The sequence below is a fragment of the Thalassophryne amazonica genome, chromosome 16 (genome assembly GCF_902500255.1).
Source record: "Thalassophryne amazonica chromosome 16, fThaAma1.1, whole genome shotgun sequence".
Taxonomy (NCBI): Eukaryota; Metazoa; Chordata; class Actinopteri; order Batrachoidiformes; family Batrachoididae; genus Thalassophryne; species Thalassophryne amazonica.
The window spans coordinates 3,733,834-3,756,189 of record NC_047118.1 but is presented as its reverse complement, the minus strand read 5'-3'; the positions used below and the strand labels follow the sequence as shown (position 1 = coordinate 3,756,189).

Sequence of the window (22,356 nt, the reverse complement as noted above, 5' to 3'; positions counted from 1 at the left end):
AAAAAAAAATACATTGCAATTAATGTGGGAAATATTGTGCTTGAGATGTTATTTTATTTTAAATAAATAGGTACTTTTATTTTTCCTTTCATATTTTAGCATTCAGTTACATAATGAGGAGCTAACCTGTTTCAAATAATATCCAATAATGAGGTCCAGAATTATGATGAATAACAGTATTTTATCTCGATGCTTTAAAACGTTATTACAAAAAAAAGTGGCCAAAATTGTCAGGAGTGTAATGTTTATGAGGTTTATAAAAATAAGAATAATAAGAATAAGGGTGTTATTAGGGCATTACAATCCTGAGAAATTTAAAATAGCTCATCTGAATATTTGCAGATGAACATATGTTTTTTCTTTCATTCATTTTTAAAGTAAATATATGGTCTTTTAAGTATTTTCCCTCAATAAAGTTTAATGTGAAAAAGTATTATGAAGTACTTAGCAACTTACGTTTAAAGCAAAGTACTGTTATTCCTGTATGTAGGGAGGGATTAGACCATTTTTGCAGTTATGTCTGTTACATAGGACACATAAGTGTAAAACAAGATATTTCGTGCCTACATTTTGTTTATAGCAGGAGAATTTCTGAGTACAGTTGTACAATTGTGGTACTTTGAGGATGTTTAATGTGAACCTTAAAAGACATGAAAACATAAAAAGTAACTCAAAACTCATTTGCCACAATATGACCCATTTAATAGTTATATGTGATAAAGTGTTTAATATGGTCTGAGTTCATTTTCAAACCTAATCGTCAAAAGTTAAAATCTGAACGAAGAACTCCATGAATCACTTCAATTAAAACAGTTAAATAATTTATAGCCACTTTGAAATGTTTAACTTTGTTTAAAAGTCTTATGCTTATGAACGCTGCTGCTCCTGTTACATTATTTGATTCACAGCTCTGACAGCTTTTTACTCGATATTTTCAGAAAGTCAGTGAGATCTGTGAGGCGTTCATAGGAATATTTTATTTACAGTTTGATGTGTTTAAACACATTGCCGAGCTGAATGACAAATGCTGGAACAGACTTCAACATTAAAGAACTTTTGTGTTATTATTAGACATGTAAAGATGTTTTCATTTCATCATGAAGTGATGACGGGCTGCCACGGTCTGGGGAGTTAATGGAAAATACAGATTATTCATCAACAGGACACAGTGAGGATTGACAAAAAGTCATTTTACAAAACACTGCATATTTTGGTGATGCTGCCATTGTCATAAGAAAAGTGAAATATGTTTATCATATCATTCATTCATTTTCTAAACCTGCCAGGCTGGTTTACAAAATACATCCTGGACAGAATGCCAGTCTGTCGCAGTGCCAGTACATCATACCATGTATCATATCATGTCATATCATATCATACATTATCATATCATGTCATATCATATCATATCACCATGTCATACATTATCATAACATGTTTATTAGACCCCATTCCTACCAGGCTGCTCAAGGAAGCCCTACCATTATTTAATGCTTCGATCTTAAATATGATCAATCTATCTTTGTTAGTTGGCTATGTACCACAGGCTTTTAAGGTGGCAGTAATTAAACCATTACTTAAAAAGCCATCACTTGACCCAGCTATCTTAGCTAATTATAGGCCAATCTCCAACCTTCCTTTTCTCTCAAAAATTCTTGAAAGGGTAGTTGTAAAACAGCTAACTGATCATCTGCAGAGGAATGGTCTATTTGAAGAGTTTCAGTCAGGTTTTAGAATTCATCATAGTACAGAAACAGCATTAGTGAAGGTTACAAATGATCTTCTTATGGCTTCGGACAGTGGACTCATCTCTGTGCTTGTTCTGTTAGACCTCAGTGCTGCTTTTGATACTGTTGACCATAAAATTTTATTACAGAGATTAGAGCATGCCATAGGTATTAAAGGCACTGCACTACGGTGGTTTGAATCATATTTGTCTAATAGATTACAATTTGTTCATGTAAATGGGGAATCTTCTTCACAGTCTAAGGTTAATTATGGAGTTTCACAAGGTTCTGAGCTAGGACCAATTTTATTCACTTTATACATGCTTCCCTTAGGCAGTATTATTAGACGGTATTGCTTAAATTTTCATTGTTACGCAGATGATACCCAGCTTTATCTATGTTGTGTGGGCTGCCAGAAGAGGAGGTACTGCTGGCCCACCACCAGAGGGCGCCCTGCCTGAAGTGCGGGCTTCAGGCACGAGAGGGCGCTGCCGCCACGGACACAGCCGGGAGTGACAGCTGTTACTCATTACTTCCTGACAGCTGTCACTCATTCTTCATCACCTCACTCCATAAAACCCAGACGTCATCTCCACCTCATCACCGAGATATCGTACTTCATTGAAGGTAATATCCTCAGCCGTTTTGTGTTACAATATATCTGTATATTGTGAGTGTTTGCAGGAGTACCGGTTCCTCTATCTGTGGAAGCTGAGTGAGTGCAGGACGGCACTCTTTTCCCCTGAGGAATCACTGCGGTACTCATCACATATTGAGTGAGAGGTGGAGGTGGCATTCCCACCGTTGTTGTTACTGGGTGTACACACACCCACACTTGACTGTCTTTGTTCTCGCCAGCAGTACCGCATCCGACAGTCGGAGACGGTGATCACCTGGGAATTCGGGACTTGGCGGCTCCAGTATTCACCAGGTTCGGTAGTGGCAGAAATCGTGTGGTTCCGGCCCTTCTCAGGACAGACGTCTTCTATCCTCGAGCCTGCCCACACGTCACCTTTGTAATTTGACTGTAATCATATTCTGAGATTGTCTGTATATTCGTTGTGCACATTTCACAACATTAAATTGTTACTTTTTGGCTCATCTATTGACCGTTCATTTTGCGCCCCCTGTTGTGGGTCCGTGTCACTACACTTTCTCAACAGGATATCTCGGCCAGCGTCATGGACTCCGAGGGGCATCACCCGGCTGTTGAACGACCAATGGGAGAGCAGGGAGCGCAGGCGTCTGCAGGAGGCGTGATTGGTGAGCTGCAGCACATTCTCACCGCCTTTAAGGCTCGGTTGGATTAAATGACTGAGCAAAACATCCTCCTGAACCGCAGGGTGGAGGCTTTCTCTGCGCAGATGGCGGCGAGCGCTCAGCTCGTCCTCCTGTCGACCCTGTGCAGGATATGAACGTTCCAGTGGTGGTTCAACAACCCCTCCCACCATCCCCTGAAGCATACATAAGCCCTCCTGAGCCATACGGAGGTTGTGTGGAGACGTGCGCGGACTTTCTTATGCAGTGTTCGCTCGTCTTCGCACAACGTCCCGTCATGTACGCGTCAGATGCTAGTAAAATAGCTTATGTGATTGCTCTGCTTCGGGGTAAAGCACGCGCCTGGGCTACGGCGCTCTGGGAACAGAACTCACGGTTGTTATCAGCATACACTGGGTTTGTGGGGGAGTTCAGAACAGTGTTTGATCACCCTAACAGAGGAGAGACCGCTTCAACTGTGCTGCTGTCAATGCGACAGGGGCGCGAGAGCGCAGCCGCTTATGCAGTCAACTTCCGCATCGCGGAAGTGCGAGGTCCGGCTGGAATACCGTTGCGCTCCGCGCCGCCTTCATAAACGGACTGTCGTTGGTTCTGAAGGAGCAGCTGGTAGCTAAGGAGGAACCGCGGGATTTAGATGGGCTTATCGATCTCGTTATACGGTTAGACAATCGGTTGGAGGAACGCCGTCGGGAGCGAGGTGAAGGACGTGACCGGATACGCACCGCCCCTCTCCCTTCCGGGTTCGAAAAGGGGCCGCCCTCCCCACGCTCCACAGCCGCAGCGCTTTGTGGGGCAACAGCTCCCCCTGCTGACGTTGTTAGGGAAACGCACAGGGCCAAAATGAGGAGGTTGATCCGTGGAGAGTGTTTTCTCTGCAGCTCAACTGAGCACACACAGAGAAACTGCCCCAAACGGCCAAAACGACAACACTCGCCCTTAGAGACTGGGCTAAGGAGGGGTCAAAACATTCAAGTGAGACACACACAGATTGCCACACGACTCCCAGTCACAATCCTGGGCGGGGATTTAACCCTTCAAGCCCGAGCACTGGTGGACACGGGGTCAGAAGGGAATCTGCTAGACAGCAGATGGGCAAGGGAGGTAGGGCTCCCTCTGGTGGCGCTTCCGTCGCCATTGCAGGTGCGGGCACTAGATGGCACCCTCCTCCCTTTACTCACACACAAGACACAACCAGTAACTCTGGTGGTGTCTGGAAACCATCGGGAGGAGATTGAGTTTTTTGTAACTCCTTCTACCTCCCGCGTGATTTTGGGCATCCCATGGATGTTGAAGCACAATCCCCGGATTGATTGGCCATCTGGGGTGGTTCAGTGGAGCGAAACCTGCCATCGGGTGTGTTTAGGATCCTCGGTTCCTCCCGGTTTACAGGCTAAGGAGGAGGTCAAAGTCCCTCCCAATCTGACGGCAGTGCCGGTTGAGTACCACGATCTTGCTGACGTCTTCAGCAAGGATCTGGCACTCACCCTTCCCCCGCACCGTCTGTACGATTGTGCCATTGATTTGGTTCCAGGCGCTGAGTTCCCATCCAGCAGGCTGTACAACCTCTCACGACCTGAGCGCGAATCAATGGAGACCTACATCCGGGACTCATTAGCTGCCGGGCTGATCCGGAACTCCACCTCCCCGATGGGGGCAGGTTTCTTCTTTGTGGGCAAGAAAGATGGCGGACTCCGTCCATGCATTGATTACAGGGGGCTGAATGAGATTACGGTTCGCAATCGATACCCGTTGCCATTGTTGGATTCCGTGTTCACCCCCCTGCATGGAGCCAAAATCTTTACTAAGCTGGATCTTAGAAATGCGTATCACCTGGTTCGGATCCGGAAGGGAGACGAATGGAAGACGGCATTTAACACCCCGTTAGGTCACTTTGAGTACCTGGTCATGCCGTTCGGCCTCACCAACGCCCCCGTGACGTTCCAACCCTTGGTTAATGACGTCTTGCGGGACTTCCTGCACCGATTCGTCTTTCTATATCTGGACGATATTCTCATCTTATCTCCGGATCCTGAGACCCATGTCCAGCATGTACGTCAGGTCCTACAGCGGTTGTTGGAGAACCGACTGTTTGTGAAGGGCGAGAAGTGCGAGTTTCACCGCACGTCTTTGTCCTTCCTGGGGTTTATCATCTCCTCTAACTCCGTCGCCCCTGATCCGGCCAAGGTTGCGGTGGTGAGAGATTGGCCCCAACCAACAAGCCGTAGGAAGCTGCAACAGTTCCTCGGCTTTGCTAATTTCTATAGAAGGTTCATTAAGGGCTACAGTCAGGTAGTTAGCCCCCTGACAGCCCTGACCTCTCCAAAAGTCCCCTTCACCTGGTCGGATCGGTGCGAAGCCGCATTCAAGGAGTTGAAACGACGGATCTCTACTGCGCCAGTTTTGGTGCAGCCCGACCCTAGCTGCCAGTTCATGGTTGAAGTGGACGCCTCTGACTCAGGGATAGGAGCCGTGCTGTCCCAGAGCGGAGAGACCGATAAGGTTCTTCACCCGTGTGCCTACGTTTCACGCAGGTTGACCCCGGCTGAACGGAACTATGACGTCGGCAATCAAGAACTCCTTGTGGTGAAAGAGGCTCTTGAGGAGTGGAGACACCTGTTGGAGGGAGCGTCTGTGCCGTTCACGGTTTTCACTGACCATCAGAACCTAGATTATATCAGGACCGCCAAGCGGCTGAACCCCAGGCAAGCCCGCTGGTCACTGTTCTTCGGGCGTTTTGACTTCCGGATCACCTATCGCCCCGGGACCAAGAACCAGAGGTCGGGTGCCTTGTCCCGGGTACATGAAGAGGAGGTCAAAACTGCACTGTCGGATCCACCGGAGCCCATCCTGCCTGAGTCCACTATCGTGGCCACCCTCACCTGGGACGTGGAGAAGACCATCCGGGAGGCCCTGGCACGGAGCCCGGACCCAGGAACAGGTCCGAAGAACCGTTTATACGTCCCACCAGAGGCCAGAGCTGCAGTCTTGGACTTCTGTCACGGTTCCAAGCTCTCCTGTCATCCAGGGGTGCGAAGGACTGTGGCAGTTGTCCGGCAGCGCTTCTGGTGGGCGTCTATGGAGGCCGACGTCCGGGAGTATATCCAGGCCTGCACCACCTGTGCCAGGGGCAAGGCAGACCATAAAAGGTGCCAAGGACTTCTCCAGCCATTACCGGTGCCTCATCGCCCCTGGTCCCACATCGGCCTGGACTTCGTCACGGGCCTCCCGCCGTCCCAGGGCAACACCACCATCTTCACGATAGTGGACCGATTCTCCAAGGCGGCCCACTTTGTGGCCCTCCCGAAGCTCCCAACAGCCCAGGAGACAGCAGACCTCCTGGTCCACCACGTCGTCCGTCTGCATGGGATACCCACCGACATCGTCTCTGACCGTGGTCCCCAGTTCTCCTCACATGTCTGGAGGAGCTTCTGCAGGGAACTGGGGGCCACCGTGAGCCTCTCGTCTGGGTACCATCCACAGACGAACGGACAGGCAGAGCGGGCCAACCAGGAACTGGAACAGACCCTCCGCTGCGTAACATCCGCGCACCCAACGGCCTGGAGTAACCATCTGGCCTGGATCGAGTATGCGCATAACAGCCAGGTGTCTTCTGCCACCGGCCTCTCCCCATTTGAGGTATGTTTGGGGTACCAGCCCCCATTATTTGGGGGCTGGAGGGAGAGGTCGGTGTGCCCTCGGTCCGGGCCCATCTTCGGAGGTGCCGTCGGGTGTGGCGCACCGCCCGTTCTGCCTTGTTGAAAGCCCGGACGAGGGCCAAGACCCATGCAGACCGCCAGCGGTCTCCGGCCCCTGCATACCAGCCCGGGCAGGAGGTGTGGTTGTCAACGAAGGACATCCCCCTGCAAGTACAGTCTCCAAAATTGATGGACAGGTTCATCGGCCCCTTCCGTATCCTCAAAGTCCTCAGCCCTGCCGTGGTGAAGCTCCAGCTCCCAGCTTCACTGCAGATCCACCCGGTCTTCCATGTTTCCAGTATCAAACCTCACCACACCTCACCCCTCTGTGCTCCCGGTCCGGCGCCGCCTCCTGCCCGGATCATTGACGGGGAGCCGGCTTGGACAGTGCGCCGGCTCCTGGACGTCCGTCGAATGGGCCGGGGGTTCCAATATCTGGTGGACTGGGAAGGGTATGGACCCGAAGAACGCTCCTGGGTGAAGAGGAGCTTCATCCTGGATCCGGCCCTCCTGGCCGACTTCTACCGCCGACACCCCGACAAACCTGGTCGGGCGCCAGGAGGCGCCCGTTGAGGGGGGGGTCCTGTTGTGTGGGCCGCCAGAAAAGGAGGTACTGCTGGCCCACCACCAGAGGGCGCCCTGCCTGAAGTGCGGGCTTCAGGCACGAGAGGGCGCTGCCGCCACGGACACAGCCGGGAGTGACAGCTGTTACTCATTACTTCCTGACAGCTGTCACTCATTCTTCATCACCTCACTCCATAAAACCCAGACGTCATCTCCACCTCATCGCCGAGATATCGTACTTCATTGAAGGTAATATCCTCAGCCGTTTTGTGTTACAATATATCTGTATATTGTGAGTGTTTGCAGGAGTACCGGTTCCTCTATCTGTGGAAGCTGAGTGAGTGCAGGACGGCACTCTTTTTCCCTGAGGAATCACTGCGGTACTCATCACATATTGAGTGAGAGGTGGAGGTGGCACTCCCACCGTTGTTGTTGCTGGGTGTACACACACCCACACTTGACTGTCTTTGTTCTCGCCAGCAGTACCACATCCGACAGTCGGAGACGGTGATCACCTGGGAATTCGGGACTTGGCGGCTCCAGTATTCACCAGGTTCGGTGGTGGCAGAAATCGTGTGGTTCCGGCCCTTCTCAGGACAGACGTCTTCTATCCTCGAGCCTGCCAACACGTCACCTTTGTAATTTGACTGTAATCATATTCTGAGATTGTCTGTATATTTGTTGTGCACATTTCACAACATTAAATTGTTACTTTTTGGCTCGTCTATTGACCGTTCATTTACGCCCCCTGTTGTGGGTCCGTGTCACTACACTTTCTCAACAATCTATCCATGAAGCCAGAGGACACACACCAATTAGCTAAACTGCAGGATTGTCTTACAGACATAAAGACATGGATGACCTCTAATTTCCTGCTTTTAAACTCAGATAAAACTGAAGTTATTGTACTTGGCCCCACAAATCTTAGAAACATGGTGTCTAACCAGATCCTTACTCTGGATGGCATTACCCTGACCTCTAGTAATACTGTGAGAAATCTTGGAGTCATTTCTGATCAGGATATGTCATTCAAAGCGCATATTAAACAAATATGTAGCACTGCTTTTTTGCATTTACGCAATATCTCTAAAATCAGAAAGGTCTTGTCTCAGAGTGATGCTGAAAAACTAATTCATGCATTTATTTCCTCTAGGCTGGACTATTGTAATTCTTTATTATCAGGTTGTCCTAAAAGTTCCCTAAAAAGCCTTCAGTTAATTCAAAATGCTGCAGCTAGAGTACTGACGGGGACTAGCAGGAGAGAGCATATCTCACCCGTGTTGGCCTCTCTTCATTGGCTTCCTGTTAATTCTAGAATAGAATTTAAAATTCTTCTTCTTACTTATAAGGTTTTGAATAATCAGGTCCCATCTTATCTCAGGGACCTCGTAGTACCATATCACCCTAATAGAGCGCTTCGCTCTCAGACTGCAGGCTTACTTGTAGTTCCTAGGGTTTGTAAGAGTAGAATGGGAGGCAGAGCCTTCAGCTTTCAGGCTCCTCTCCTGTGGAACCAGCTCCCAATTCAGATCAGGGAGACAGATACCCTCTCTACTTTTAAGATTAGGCTTAAAACTTTCCTTTTCGCTGTGGGGGGGTTCCCATGATGCACTGTTTCTTTCTCTTTTTGCTCTGTATGCATCACTCCGCATTTAATCATTAGTGATCGATCTCTGCCCCCCTCCACAGCATGTCTTTTTCCTGGTTCTTTCCCTCAGCCCCAACCAGTCTCAGCAGAAGACTGCCCCTCCCTGAGCCTGGTTCTGCTGGAGGTTTCTTCCTGTTAAGAGGGAGTTTTTCCTTCCCACTGTTGCCAAGTGCTTGCTCACAGGGGGTCGTTTTGACCGTTGGGGTTTTTCATGATTGTTGTATGGCCTTGCCTTACAATATAAAGCGCCTTGGGGCAACTGTTTGTTGTGATTTGGCGCTATATAAAAAAAAAGTTGATTGATTGATTGATATTATATATAATCATGTCATATCAGTCAAATCATATCATACATTATCATATCATGTCATATCAACTACACCATATCAATCTTGCTGTATTATATATAATCATGTCATGTCATATATCAATTATATCATCAATAATCAGGTTACAGAAAGCGCTGTAACTAGGTTTAAGGATATGATTCCTTCTTTATGTTCTCTAATGCCATATACCAACACAGTGCAGAGTAGCTACCTAAACTCTGTAAGGGAGATAGAGTATCTCGTCAATAGTTTTACATCCTCATTGAAGACAACTTTGGATGCTGTAGCTCCTCTGAAAAAGAGAGCTTTAAATCAGAAGTGTCTGACTCCGTGGTATAACTCACAAACTCGTAGCTTAAAGCAGATAACCCGTAAGTTGGAGAGGAAATGGCGTCTCACTAATTTAGAAGATCTTCACTTAGCCTGGAAAAAGAGTCTGTTGCTCTATAAAAAAGCCCTTCGTAAAGCTAGGACATCTTTCTACTCATCACTAATTGAAGAAAATAAGAACAACCCCAGGTTTCTTTTCAGCACTGTAGCCAGGCTGACAAAGAGTCAGAGCTCTATTGAGCTGAGTATTCCATTAACTTTAACTAGTAATGACTTCATGACTTTCTTTGCTAACAAAATTTTAACTATTAGAGAAAAAATTACTCATAACCATCCCAAAGACGTATCGTTATCTTTGGCTGCTTTCAGTGATGCCGGTATTTGGTTAGACTCTTTCTCTCCGATTGTTCTGTCTGAGTTATTCTCATTAGTTACTTCATCCAAACCATCAACATGTTTATTAGACCCCATTCCTACCAGGCTGCTCAAGGAAGCCCTACCATTATTTAATGCTTCGATCTTAAATATGATCAATCTATCTTTGTTAGTTGGCTATGTACCACAGGCTTTTAAGGTGGCAGTAATTAAACCATTACTTAAAAAGCCATCACTTGACCCAGCTATCTTAGCTAATTATAGGCCAATCTCCAACCTTCCTTTTCTCTCAAAAATTCTTGAAAGGGTAGTTGTAAAACAGCTAACTGATCATCTGCAGAGGAATGGTCTATTTGAAGAGTTTCAGTCAGGTTTTAGAATTCATCATAGTACAGAAACAGCATTAGTGAAGGTTACAAATGATCTTCTTATGGCCTCGGACAGTGGACTCATCTCTGTGCTTGTTCTGTTAGATCTCAGTGCTGCTTTTGATACTGTTGACCATAAAATTTTATTACAGAGATTAGAGCATGCCATAGGTATTAAAGGCACTGCGCTGCGGTGGTTTGAATCATATTTGTCTAATAGATTACAATTTGTTCATGTAAATGGGGAATCTTCTTCACAGACTAAAGTTAATTATGGAGTTCCACAAGGTTCTGTGCTAGGACCAATTTTATTCACTTTATACATGCTTCCCTTAGGCAGTATTATTAGACGGTATTGCTTAAATTTTCATTGTTACGCAGATGATACCCAGCTTTATCTATCCATGAAGCCAGAGGACACACACCAATTAGCTAAACTGCAGGATTGTCTTACAGACATAAAGACATGGATGACCTCTAATTTCCTGCTTTTAAACTCAGATAAAACTGAAGTTATTGTACTTGGCCCCACAAATCTTAGAAACATGGTGTCTAACCAGATCCTTACTCTGGATGGCATTACCCTGACCTCTAGTAATACTGTGAGAAATCTTGGAGTCATTTTTGATCAGGATATGTCATTCAAAGTGCATATTAAACAAATATGTAGGACTGCTTTTTTGCATTTACGCAATATCTCTAAAATCAGAAAGGTCTTGTCTCAGAGTGATGCTGAAAAACTAATTCATGCATTTATTTCCTCTAGGCTGGACTATTGTAATTCATTATTATCAGGTTGTCCTAAAAGTTCCCTAAAAAGCCTTCAGTTAATTCAAAATGCTGCAGCTAGAGTACTGACGGGGACTAGAAGGAGAGAGCATATCTCACCCATATTGGCCTCTCTTCATTGGCTTCCTGTTAATTCTAGAATAGAATTTAAAATTCTTCTTCTTACTTATAAGGTTTTGAATAATCAGGTCCCATCTTATCTTAGGGACCTCGTAGTACCATATTACCCCAATAGAGCGCTTCGCTCTCAGACTGCAGGCTTACTTGTAGTTCCTAGGGTTTGTAAGAGTAGAATGGGAGGCAGAGCCTTCAGCTTTCAGGCTCCTCTCCTGTGGAACCAGCTCCCAATTCAGATCAGGGAGACAGACACCCTCTCTACTTTTAAGATTAGGCTTAAAACTTTCCTTTTTGCTAAAGCTTATAGTTAGGGCTGGATCAGGTGACCCTGAACCATCCCTTAGTTATGCTGCTATAGACGTAGACTGCTGGGGGGTTCCCATGATGCACTGTTTCTTTTTCTTTTTGCTCTGTATGCACCACTCTGCATTTAATCATTAGTGATCGATCTCTGCTCCCCTCCACAGCATGTCTTTTTCCTGGTTCTCTCCCTCAGCCCCAACCAGTCCCAGCAGAAGACTGCCCCTCCCTGAGCCTGGTTCTGCTGGAGGTTTCTTCCTGTTAAAAGGGAGTTTTTCCTTCCCACTGTAGCCAAGTGCTTGCTCACAGGGGGTCGTTTTGACCGTTGGGGTTTTACATAATTATTGTATGGCCTTGCCTTACAATATAAAGCGCCTTGGGGCAACTGTTTGTTGTGATTTGGCGCTATATAAAAAAAATTGATTGATTGATTGATTGATTATTCAAAACCTTATAAGTAAGAAGAAGAATTTTAAATTCTATTCTAGAATTAACAGGAAGCCAATGAAGAGAGGCCAACACGGGTGAGATATGCTCTCTCCTGCTAGTCCCCGTCAGTACTCTAGCTGCAGCATTCTGAACCAACTGAAGGCTTTTTAGGGAACTTTTAGGACAACCTGATAATAATGAATTACAATAGTCCAGCCTAGAGGAAATAAATGCATGAATTAGTTTTTCAGCATCACTCTGAGACAAGACCTTTCTGATTTTAGAGATATTGCGTAAATGCAAAAAGGCAGTCCTACATATTTGTTTAATATGCGCTTTGAATGACATATCCTGATCAAAAATGACTCCAAGATTTCTCACAGTATTACTAGAGATCAGGGAAATGCCATCCAGAGTAACGATCTGGTTAGACACCATGCTTCTAGGATTTGTGGGGCCAAGTACAATAACTTCAGTTTTATCTGAGTTTAAAAGCAGGAAATTAGAGGTCATCCATGTCTTTATGTCTGTAAGACAATCCTGCAGTTTAGCTAATTGGTGTGTATCCTCTGGCTTCATGGATAGATAAAGCTGGGTATCATCTGCGTAACAATGAAAATTTAAGCAATACCGTCTAATAATACTGCCTAAGGGAAGCATGTATAAAGTGAATAAAATTGGTCCTAGCACAGAACCTTGTGGAACTCCATAATTAACTTTAGTCTGTGAAGAAGATTCCCCATTTACATGAACAAACTGTAATCTATTAGACAAATATGATTCAAACCACCGCAGCGCAGTGCCTTTAATACCTATGACATGCTCTAATCTCTGTAATAAAATTTTATGGTCAACAGTATCAAAAGCAGCACTGAGGTCCAACAGAACAAGCACAGAGATAAGTCCACTGTCCGAAGCCATAAGAAGATCATTTGTAACCTTCACTAATGCTGTTTCTGTACTATGATGAATTCTAAAACCTGACTGAAACTCTTCAAATAGACCATTCCTCTGCAGGTGATCATATCATACATTATCATAATCATGTCATATCAATCAAATCATGTCATACATTATTATATCATGTCATATCAATTACGCCATATCAATCATGTCATATTATATATAATCATGTCATGTCATATCATATATCACATAATATCATATCACATCATGAATATGTCACACATACACACTCATCTTCAACCACTTGTGCAAGATTGGGTTGTGACTGCTGCATTTCCCAGCAGTCACAGCGTAGGAGGCAGGGTTCAACCTGGACAGAACGCCAAGGCCAAGGCCACACACAGACAAACACAAACATTTACACCCCCATGCACACCTACGGACAATTCAGAGTTTCCACTTCATCTAACCTGCATGTCTTTGGATGTGGGAGAAAGTCAGAGCACCCGGAGAGAAGCCACCCAAACACCAGGAGAACAATCCACACAGAAAGGCAACAGGTGGGAATTAATCCCATGATCTTTTCACTCTGAGACAACAGTGCTAACCATTAATCCACCGTACCGCCCATCATGAATATCTATAATATGTATCAATCATCACCAAAGTGATGATTGATACATTAAATATGCGTGGAGGAGGTAAGGAGGGGGCGGGGCCTGCTCATTCATTCCGATGTAGCACCGTAACCATGAGAAAATTCTGTTTCATAACCAGCGTAAGCCAGGTCTAGAAGGTTTGTGAACAGTGTGGACACAGCATTCGCTGCAGACACAAACTAATCCGAAATTCTATTGACAAACTGACGACTGACACATTATTTATGCTGGGGGACATCGCCCCCTGCTGGAAGGGGGTAACTTTAATGTTCAAGACAGCAACTGAGGCAGTGTGACGTCAGATGAAATCAATAGGGATCCTGTTATCTGGACTAACTAATCCAGGCAAAGTACGACAGGCCATCTAGTTTAGAAATAAAGATGGGACGTTCAGGATCTTGGTTGACGTGTGCACAAAGTGCCCTTCTAGTTTTTCCTCCCTTTAGTCTTCAGTGCTCAGCCTTATCATCTGGATTTTCTGTTTCCAATTTCAGTCCTTGTCATCAGCGTGATCCTGGGTTGTGACCACAGGAAATGAGGTATGACCTGGAGTGTGTAACCACCACATCACCAATTTGGGTAAACAGGATGGGACCCGGCATTCATACCCTTCCTGTCCCGGTCCTGCATTATTTGACCGCTTGTGGTTCTGACGGTCACAAGTGGTCGGTTAAGACCGTGAGAGTTGACAATACACAATCCAATGTGTCATGTCTCAGTGGGAAGACTGGCTGATCCCTGAGATGTGGGAGCATCACTCAGAAGCAGTCCTGCATGGAAATGAAAGAAAAAGTAGACAGAGCTGAAGGACAGGGACAAACAAAAAATAAAATGTAAAAGCAGAGAAAATAGAACACGGAAAAGTGAATACCCGACCAGACAGAGAATCAGGTGAGGCAGGATGAAAGAGGTCGATGTAGGACAGGCTGATGACACAAAGTGGGAAAGAACAGCCCAACAGTCAATAGAGAGAAAGAAAAAAGATCCACACAAAAGGGACAGAAGACAAATTAAAAAGAATACAGACAGGTAGACGAAGCAACGTGAAGCTCTGGGAGATTTTCTCAAAAGAAACCAGAATTTAGAAGGCAGAAGGACCGTTTGTTCCTCTGTGCTGGCTGGTGGTGACTTTGAAGAAGTCTTCCTGATACACACGCGTGCACACACACACACACACACACACACACACATATAGATAGATAGATAGATAGATAGATAGATAGATAGATAGATAGATAGATAGATAGATAGATAGATAGATAGATAGATAGATAGATAGATAGATAGATAGATAGATAGATAGATAGATAGATAGATAGATAGATAGATAGATAGATAGATAGATAGATAGATAGATAGATAGATAGATAGATAGATAGATAGATAGATATGAGATTAAAATATTTAATCATGATTAATCACATAACCATCCCTAGTTTAGTTAATCACAAATGACATGTACTTTTTTATTATGTTCAATCCAAGCTGCTTCTTAATATTTGTAATCACTGCTTGTTTCATCAATTCCACTTAGTGCATAATTGTAGTACTACAAGTATGTTGCTCATAAAGTCAGAGACACAACAGTAAGTTGATTTTTGGCTGTCAGCCCACTTTACTTTCACTAAAAATGTAATTCTCAAATGAATAAATAGCTGAGACTTCGCCGCACATGTCTGCATCTTTTGTCACCATCTAGTGGGCGATGTGAGCATTTTAGGGCTTCTGGTACATTTCATACTTGAAACCCAAAATTCCATTTAAAAAAAAAGAAAAAAGAAAAAAATCTATTTATACATGTCAGAAATATTTTTTTAATTTATTTTTTTGGCACACCTCCCAGTATTAACATATAAAAATATAAATTTTGGGAGTTTGACAGCTCTTGAGTTTTAAGCTATGAAATATGACACTCAGAGTAATATTATTATTATTATAATTAATGCTATTGTATGTAAAAGCATGTCTAACATATCTTCAAAATTCAACCTTTATGTGTCAGGGCCCTCTTGACTCCTCTATCTGACTCCACGCCTGTGTATTATCTGTATAAACAGGAATTATAGAGATGACGCTGAAGCAAAACATGTAATATCAGAAACAGACTTGGTGTGTATTTAAAGCAGTGTGTGTTTTTTAAATTTCCACCATGCAGATCGCAGCTTGTGACTCCTTACAAAACAAATTAAAGTACACACTGTGGTGTGGACACTGATCTTAAAATGAAGTAAGCAACAATTGGTGACTCTGGTTTAATTTGCCCGATACAGATCAGGACAAAAAAAATAAAACAAATAAAAAACACCTTGATTGGATGTTTCTGCTTAAGGAGATTTGTTTCTGCTGCCATCCACACGCTGCTGCGTGGCTTCTTGATGTATTATTATTATTGAGGATTTATTTCATTCATTTAAAAGAAAAACAGAAAAGCAAAATTAACAAAACATTACAAACCACTGAACGAAAAGGAGCAGTTTGGAAGAACAAGTCTTATATATTCTGCCCCTTTTTTACAATACAATCTTGCAAAGCATCATCAATCGACATCATTGCATTTCTATGACTTTGTCACATGCCACTGACTTCTTTCCTAATTTTAACCATTATTTAAAAGACTACATCCCTAATAGATTACATTTTAAACTTCAAACATTCTAAACATTATTAACAGATTACATTTTTGGCTTTGTCACAGCCCACTGACTTATTTCATAGTTTCATACTTACGAAATACATCAAGTTTAATACGTTTTTTAAATAATTTAAGCGATCTTGATTCTTTGATTTCTTTGTTGAGGTTGTTCCACAATTTTACACCATTTACTGCAATACTCAGTTTCTTTATCTTGGTTCTGAATCTTGTTTTTTTAAAGACTTCTATGCCCTTCAAATTATAACTACTTACTCTTTTTTCAAACATATTTTGAATGTTTATTGGTAAGGTATTGTTATTCGCTTGGTACATTATTTGTAGTAATTTCAAATCAACTAAATCATGAAATTTAAGTACCCTATACATAATGATCAATGGATTAGATGGCTCTCTAAATCGACTGTTGCCAATCACTTTTAAAGCTCTTTTCTGCAAAATAAATAAAGGTTGTGTATAAGTTGTACATGTTGATTGCCAGATTTCTACACAATAAGTCAAATATGGAACAATCAATGAATTGTACAATGTTAATAATCCATAACTTTTTAATGAATATTTAACTTTATGCAAAACAGCAATGGCTTTCGCTATCTTTCCTTTTATGTAATTTATGTGTGACTTCCATGTAAAATCTTCATCAATCATAACTCTTAAAAATTTCATTTCTTTTACCCTTTGAATGTCCATTCCATCTATTTTTAATGACACATCATTTTTTTTAACTCTGTCATTAAACAATATGAAATTTGTTTTATTAAGAATAAGTGACAATCTGTTTATATCAAACCAATATTTCACTTTTTCCAGCTCTGTATTTATCACTTGTGCTACTTCCTGTATATCTGATCCAGAGTAAAATAATGTTGTATCGTCAGCAAATAAAATACTACCAAGTACATTAGATATATTCACAAAATCATTGATATACAAAATAAACAGTTTGGGTCCAAGTACCGACCCTTGTGGTACTCCACACATAATATTACACAATTCTGATTTAGTATTATTTATCTGAACAAACTGTTTTCTGTTTTCTAAGTAGCTTTTTACCCACTGATGTGCAATCCCTCTTATTCCATATTGTTGTAACTTGTGAAGCAATCTTGAATGATCGATAACATCAAAAGCTTTTTTCAAGTCAATAAAACACTTACCATATAATCCTTATTATCTATTGCTGTTGATATTTTCTCTGTTAATTCCATAATTGCCATAGCTGTCGAATGTTTTGTTCTAAATCCATAATGAGCATTATTTAAAATATGATGTTTCTCAATGAATTTATCCAACCTTGTCACAAAAACCTTTTCCATAATTTTAGAAAACTGTGGAAGCAATGACACTGGCCTGTAATTTGAAACATTATGTTTGTCTCCATTTCTATATAATGGGACTACCTTGGCAATTTTCATTTCGTCTGGGAAAATTCCTGTTGACAGAGACAGATTACAAATGTAAGTGAATGGTTCAATAACAGTTTCTATTATACTTTTTACAGTCATCATGTCTAAATCTTCATAGTCAGTTGATCTTTTGTTACACAGTTTTTACAATATTCCTTATTTCATCTTTTTCCACATTGTCAAGGAAAATACTATTGACCGTATTTACAATTGTATTTAATTTATTTTCTACTATTGGTTTATTTCCCACCAGATTTGATCCACCTTTGAGAAATAATCATTAAACTCATTTACAACTTCTTTTATATCATTTATCTCTTTATTTTCCTTGACAAGGTAATTCGGAAAAGTTGATTTCACTCCGTCACTTTCCATCACACTTTTTATAATTCTCCATGTTGCCCTCATATTATCTTTACTCTTATTCAACTGTTCGCTATAATAATCTTTTTTTTTGTTTCCTAATTATTGTCAATAGTTTATTTTTATATTTTTTGTATCTGTGTTCTGTTTCCTTTGTTTGCATTTTTAAAAAGCACTTATATAAATAGTTTTTCTTTACACAAGCGTTTTTTATTCCCTTGGTCAGCCATGGTTTATTTACTCTTTTCTTACTAGTTTTTATTAATTTACAATTTTTATTATATGATTTCATCAGTAGTTTCATGAATGAACTATATGCTACATTAACGTCACAGACATAAACCTCTTCCCAATTTAGATTTTTAAGATCATAATTTAATGCCTCTAAGGCTTTTAATGACTTATCTCTTTTAAAGTTTACAACAGTTTTTTTTGTACCAATTTTTATATTTAAATATTGAAAAAAACTGGTAAATGATCACTGAGATCTGTCATCAATATCCCATTCTTAATAATTTTATCTGTTCTATTTGTGAATATATTGTCAATTACAGTTGCACTTTTCGATGTAATTCTGGTTGGTTTTGTTATCAAGGGGAATAAACCCAAGCTATTCATTGAATTCACAAAATCACTTACTCTTTGGCAACTGGAGCTTTCCACATAAACATTAAAGTTTCCACACATCAAGAGCGTTTTAAGCCAAGATTCTGTAGTTGCAACAATGCTGAATCTATTTTTAAACTGGTTTAAATAATCTTTTATTTTTGACATTTTATAGTACAAGCTTCGAATGTTTATATGTATGAGTGACAGGGTATCTTCAGTAATTTTTTCACTATTTAACTGTTTTTCCGTATAATACTCACAACCAATTGTAGTCAAGTCAAATATACTTTCATCAATATTGGTGTCTATGTCATATATTTTATCATCTGTTTCTATGTTTAATCTGATTTTTTGTTGGTCATACTACCAACTGACGTCATATTCATTTGTCTACTCAGGTCTGTACTTTGTAAGGTCCTCCATGTCTCTGATTTGTATACCCTTTGTTCCTTCTTTCCAAATCCTACAGTTCCAGACCCATGTAGCAACAATATGTTTCTGCTTTTTTAATAGTCTTGCTTCCCTGGCAATATCTGCATTTTTTTCGTTAGATGCTCATTTATATATACATTTGTTCCTTTCAGATTCTTTGCCTGTCTTAGTAATTCATTTTTGTATTTTCTGCTTATAAATTGTATTATTATATTTGATCATTTTTACTGTCTTTGGATGGAATTGTGTGACAGTCTGAAGTAGTGTCTTGATGTATGACAACACCTTTTTGATTTAAAAAATTTGTAACTTGCTGTTCTAGTGTTTGTTGTTCTTCAGGTGGTGCATCCTCCCCACTGGCTCCACCAGAATCCACCACCCTTCGTACAACCGATGTTTTGTTTCCAAACCAGTTATTATAACATCATCTTTTCTAGTATATTGATCAAGTTCATCCACCCGTTGCTCAAGTTTCTTAATAATCTTGTCCTTTTCTTTAACAAGATTTTGGAGCTCCTTAATCTCCTTCATCAACTTCTCTAAATTGGACATATCTTTTGAAACACGATTCAATGAGGTCTTTATCTCCTCCAAGTCTTCCTCCAATTTCTCTGTCTTCCTGGTTGGTGCCATGTTAACTCCCGTAGCTCAGCACAGGCCACCACCAATTGTAAAGCAATTCCCACTAGTGGTCTCCACCACCTCCACCACCACAAATCCGGTTGCCACACACCAACCTTCCTCGATGTTGATCCCAGATATAGCCGCCACCAGCCTCGGTCGTAGACGCCGTCAGCCTCGGTCGCAGCCGCCGCAGCCTCAGATGTCGCCGCACTAGCCCCAGATGTAGCCTCCGCCAGCTTCGGATGTAGCCGTCGCTAGTCTCAGATGCATGTCCCAAATTATGGCACAGGTTGAGGGTTGGGCATTCAGTGTTTCCCAAAAATGACTTCATGTTAAAATCTAGTTATCATAAGATACCTTTATAACAATAAAATTAATTTTATTTTGGTGGTGAAGTATTTATTTTGGGGGCATTCCACAGCAAATATAGTGAGTTTTCTCTGTGAGGGCTTGCAAATATCAGAAAGAATGTGTATGTGTAGGTTCATGATGCATTCAGTGGGAACTCAGAATATTCAATGAGGAAAATGTATCAAATAAAGCTACAGTATGATAAGTGATGATGATAACGGAGTGGCTATACGCCCAACCGTTGGTTCAATAAAGTAAATACGCGAGCATATACACCCAACCACAACTGACCGTGCTTGTAAGTAAACTTCCGGTTTCAACATGGGGAGGTGGGGAAGGTGGATATTTTCTCGCCAGCTGTGGGAGGGTTCGCAGCCCGTGGAGGGGCTGTGATCTAAAATGGTTTGTTTGGCTCATCACACCCAGGGAACTGTGTCGAACTAACACCATCTTACAGGGAACAAGCAGCATTTTGTTCATAAAAACTGTTTTGTCTTCATTAACAGGCTTCGGTTCAAAATACTTATGAAGTTTGTCTGCTTTCATCCATTGCAGTGTTGTTTTTTCCCCGTAATTAAAGACGACACTGTTAAATGTGTCAAACATACACTGCTTTTCACACTGCAATAGAGCCTTAAAAAAGTGGTGTAAAAATGTTGTTTAGATGCACAAAATGTGTCAAATACACAATCACGGTTGGACAAATAAGGTAAGATATTATATTTATCTGCCCAGCAGTTGGGCGTGTAATTTCATTTCATTTATTTGTTTATTTGACAAGGACAATGCAGTCAACATAGACTGAGCAATATCTGCAACTGATGCGATGCACAAAGAGGTTATAGCTTCAACTAATTCACAGCTCTTGTCCCTGGTTGGGCCTTTCTACAAATTACATGATTCATAATTCTACAATTTACATAATTTGTAATTCTAAAATTTTATTAAATAATAAACAACCTCATTCATCATTTCATTAAATCATCGACCCACCTTCTCACATGTAAAAATTTCTTATGTAATGTTCAGTGTATGACTTATATGCCCAACGGTTGGGCGAATAGCTTTTGCCTTATGATAAATGGGTCATTTTTGCAGGTCAACTAAAAACTGTAAAATTCGTTTTGAGACATACATCAGATAACCAGCAAAACATTTTGTGAAATTTGTACAAATTTATCCAAAATTCTTCCCAGCCTGACCACTGGGTGGCCTGTGTTTCTTCATTTGTCTCTGGCTTTGTGTATTTATTTTACATCTTTTGTCATCTTTTGGCACTTTCCATGACACCAGAAAGATCGACCACACTTCTTCAACTCCATGATGCTAATACAAGCAAATATGTAGCAAAGCAGGGGAGCAGGTCACTTCTTCAAGCTGGAGCTTTTCAACTATCAACTTCTTCAACCAGTGTTGACTTTGATGAACGTTCAGGTTTATGGGTAAGCGGTAGAGTTAGGGTTAATGATGTTCTACTGAGACTTTGCAGCAGTGAACAGTGACTATGATGGTCCTAAATGATCATGAAAAAAGATCCATATTTGTGATATAGGTAAGATTTGGAATCTTTTATTTGAATAATAAAGAACAAAACTATAGTGGTGCTGAAAATCCTTTTCGTGACTTAAATAGTGCAAAATCAAAAGGGATGTGACATTTTATCACTTCCTGTTCCGGAGCACAGCGGTGTTTTGCTGTATCTGTTAGCTGTTTAATCTGCGCAGTTAGATTGATCTAGTTAACTAGATAACGATTTGTTTCCCAGTGTAATCTTTACGTGCCTTAACTAAAGCACTCCTTCTGCTGAATCACCTCTAAATTATTTACACATTATTCACTTTGCGTGTTTTTAGGAATCCGCTAGCTTAGTGTAGCTACTAGCTCTTAGCCGATTTAGCATGGCGGCTTCTCCTGTCTCTCCCGCACTTTTCTGCTCTGGGTGTGAAATGTTTAGTTATTCCTCTGCCTCCTTTAGCAGTAACGGTACTTGTAATAAGTGTAGCTTATTCGTAGCTTTGGAGGCCAGGTTGGGCGAATTGGAGACTCGGCTCCGCACCGTGGAAAATTCTACAGCTAGCCAGGCCCCTGTAGTCGGTGCGGACCAAGGTAGCTTAGCCGCCGTTAGTTCCCCCTTGGCAGATCCCGAGCAGCCGGGAAAGCAGGCCGACTGGCTGACTGTGAGGAGGAAGCGTAGCCCTAAACAGAAGCCCCGTGTACACCGCCAACCCGTTCACATCTCTAACCGTTTTTCCCCACTCGACGACACACCCGCCGAGGATCAAACTCTGGTTATTGGCGACTCTGTTTTGAGAAATGTGAAGTTAGCGACACCAGCAACCATAGTCAATTGTCTTCCGGGGGCCAGAGCAGGCGACATTGAAGGAAATTTGAAACTGCTGGCTAAGGC

General features: G+C 42.0%; 1 long non-coding RNA gene across 1 annotated transcript; it reads left to right on the top strand.

Moving 5' to 3' along the window:
- Positions 1 to 86: 86 nt before the first annotated feature.
- Positions 87 to 21,413, top strand: LOC117527311. Its single transcript, XR_004565493.1, has 3 exons — positions 87 to 243; positions 5,040 to 5,045; positions 21,403 to 21,413. It is a non-coding gene; the product is annotated as an uncharacterized LOC117527311 (long non-coding RNA).
- Positions 21,414 to 22,356: the final 943 nt, after the last annotated feature.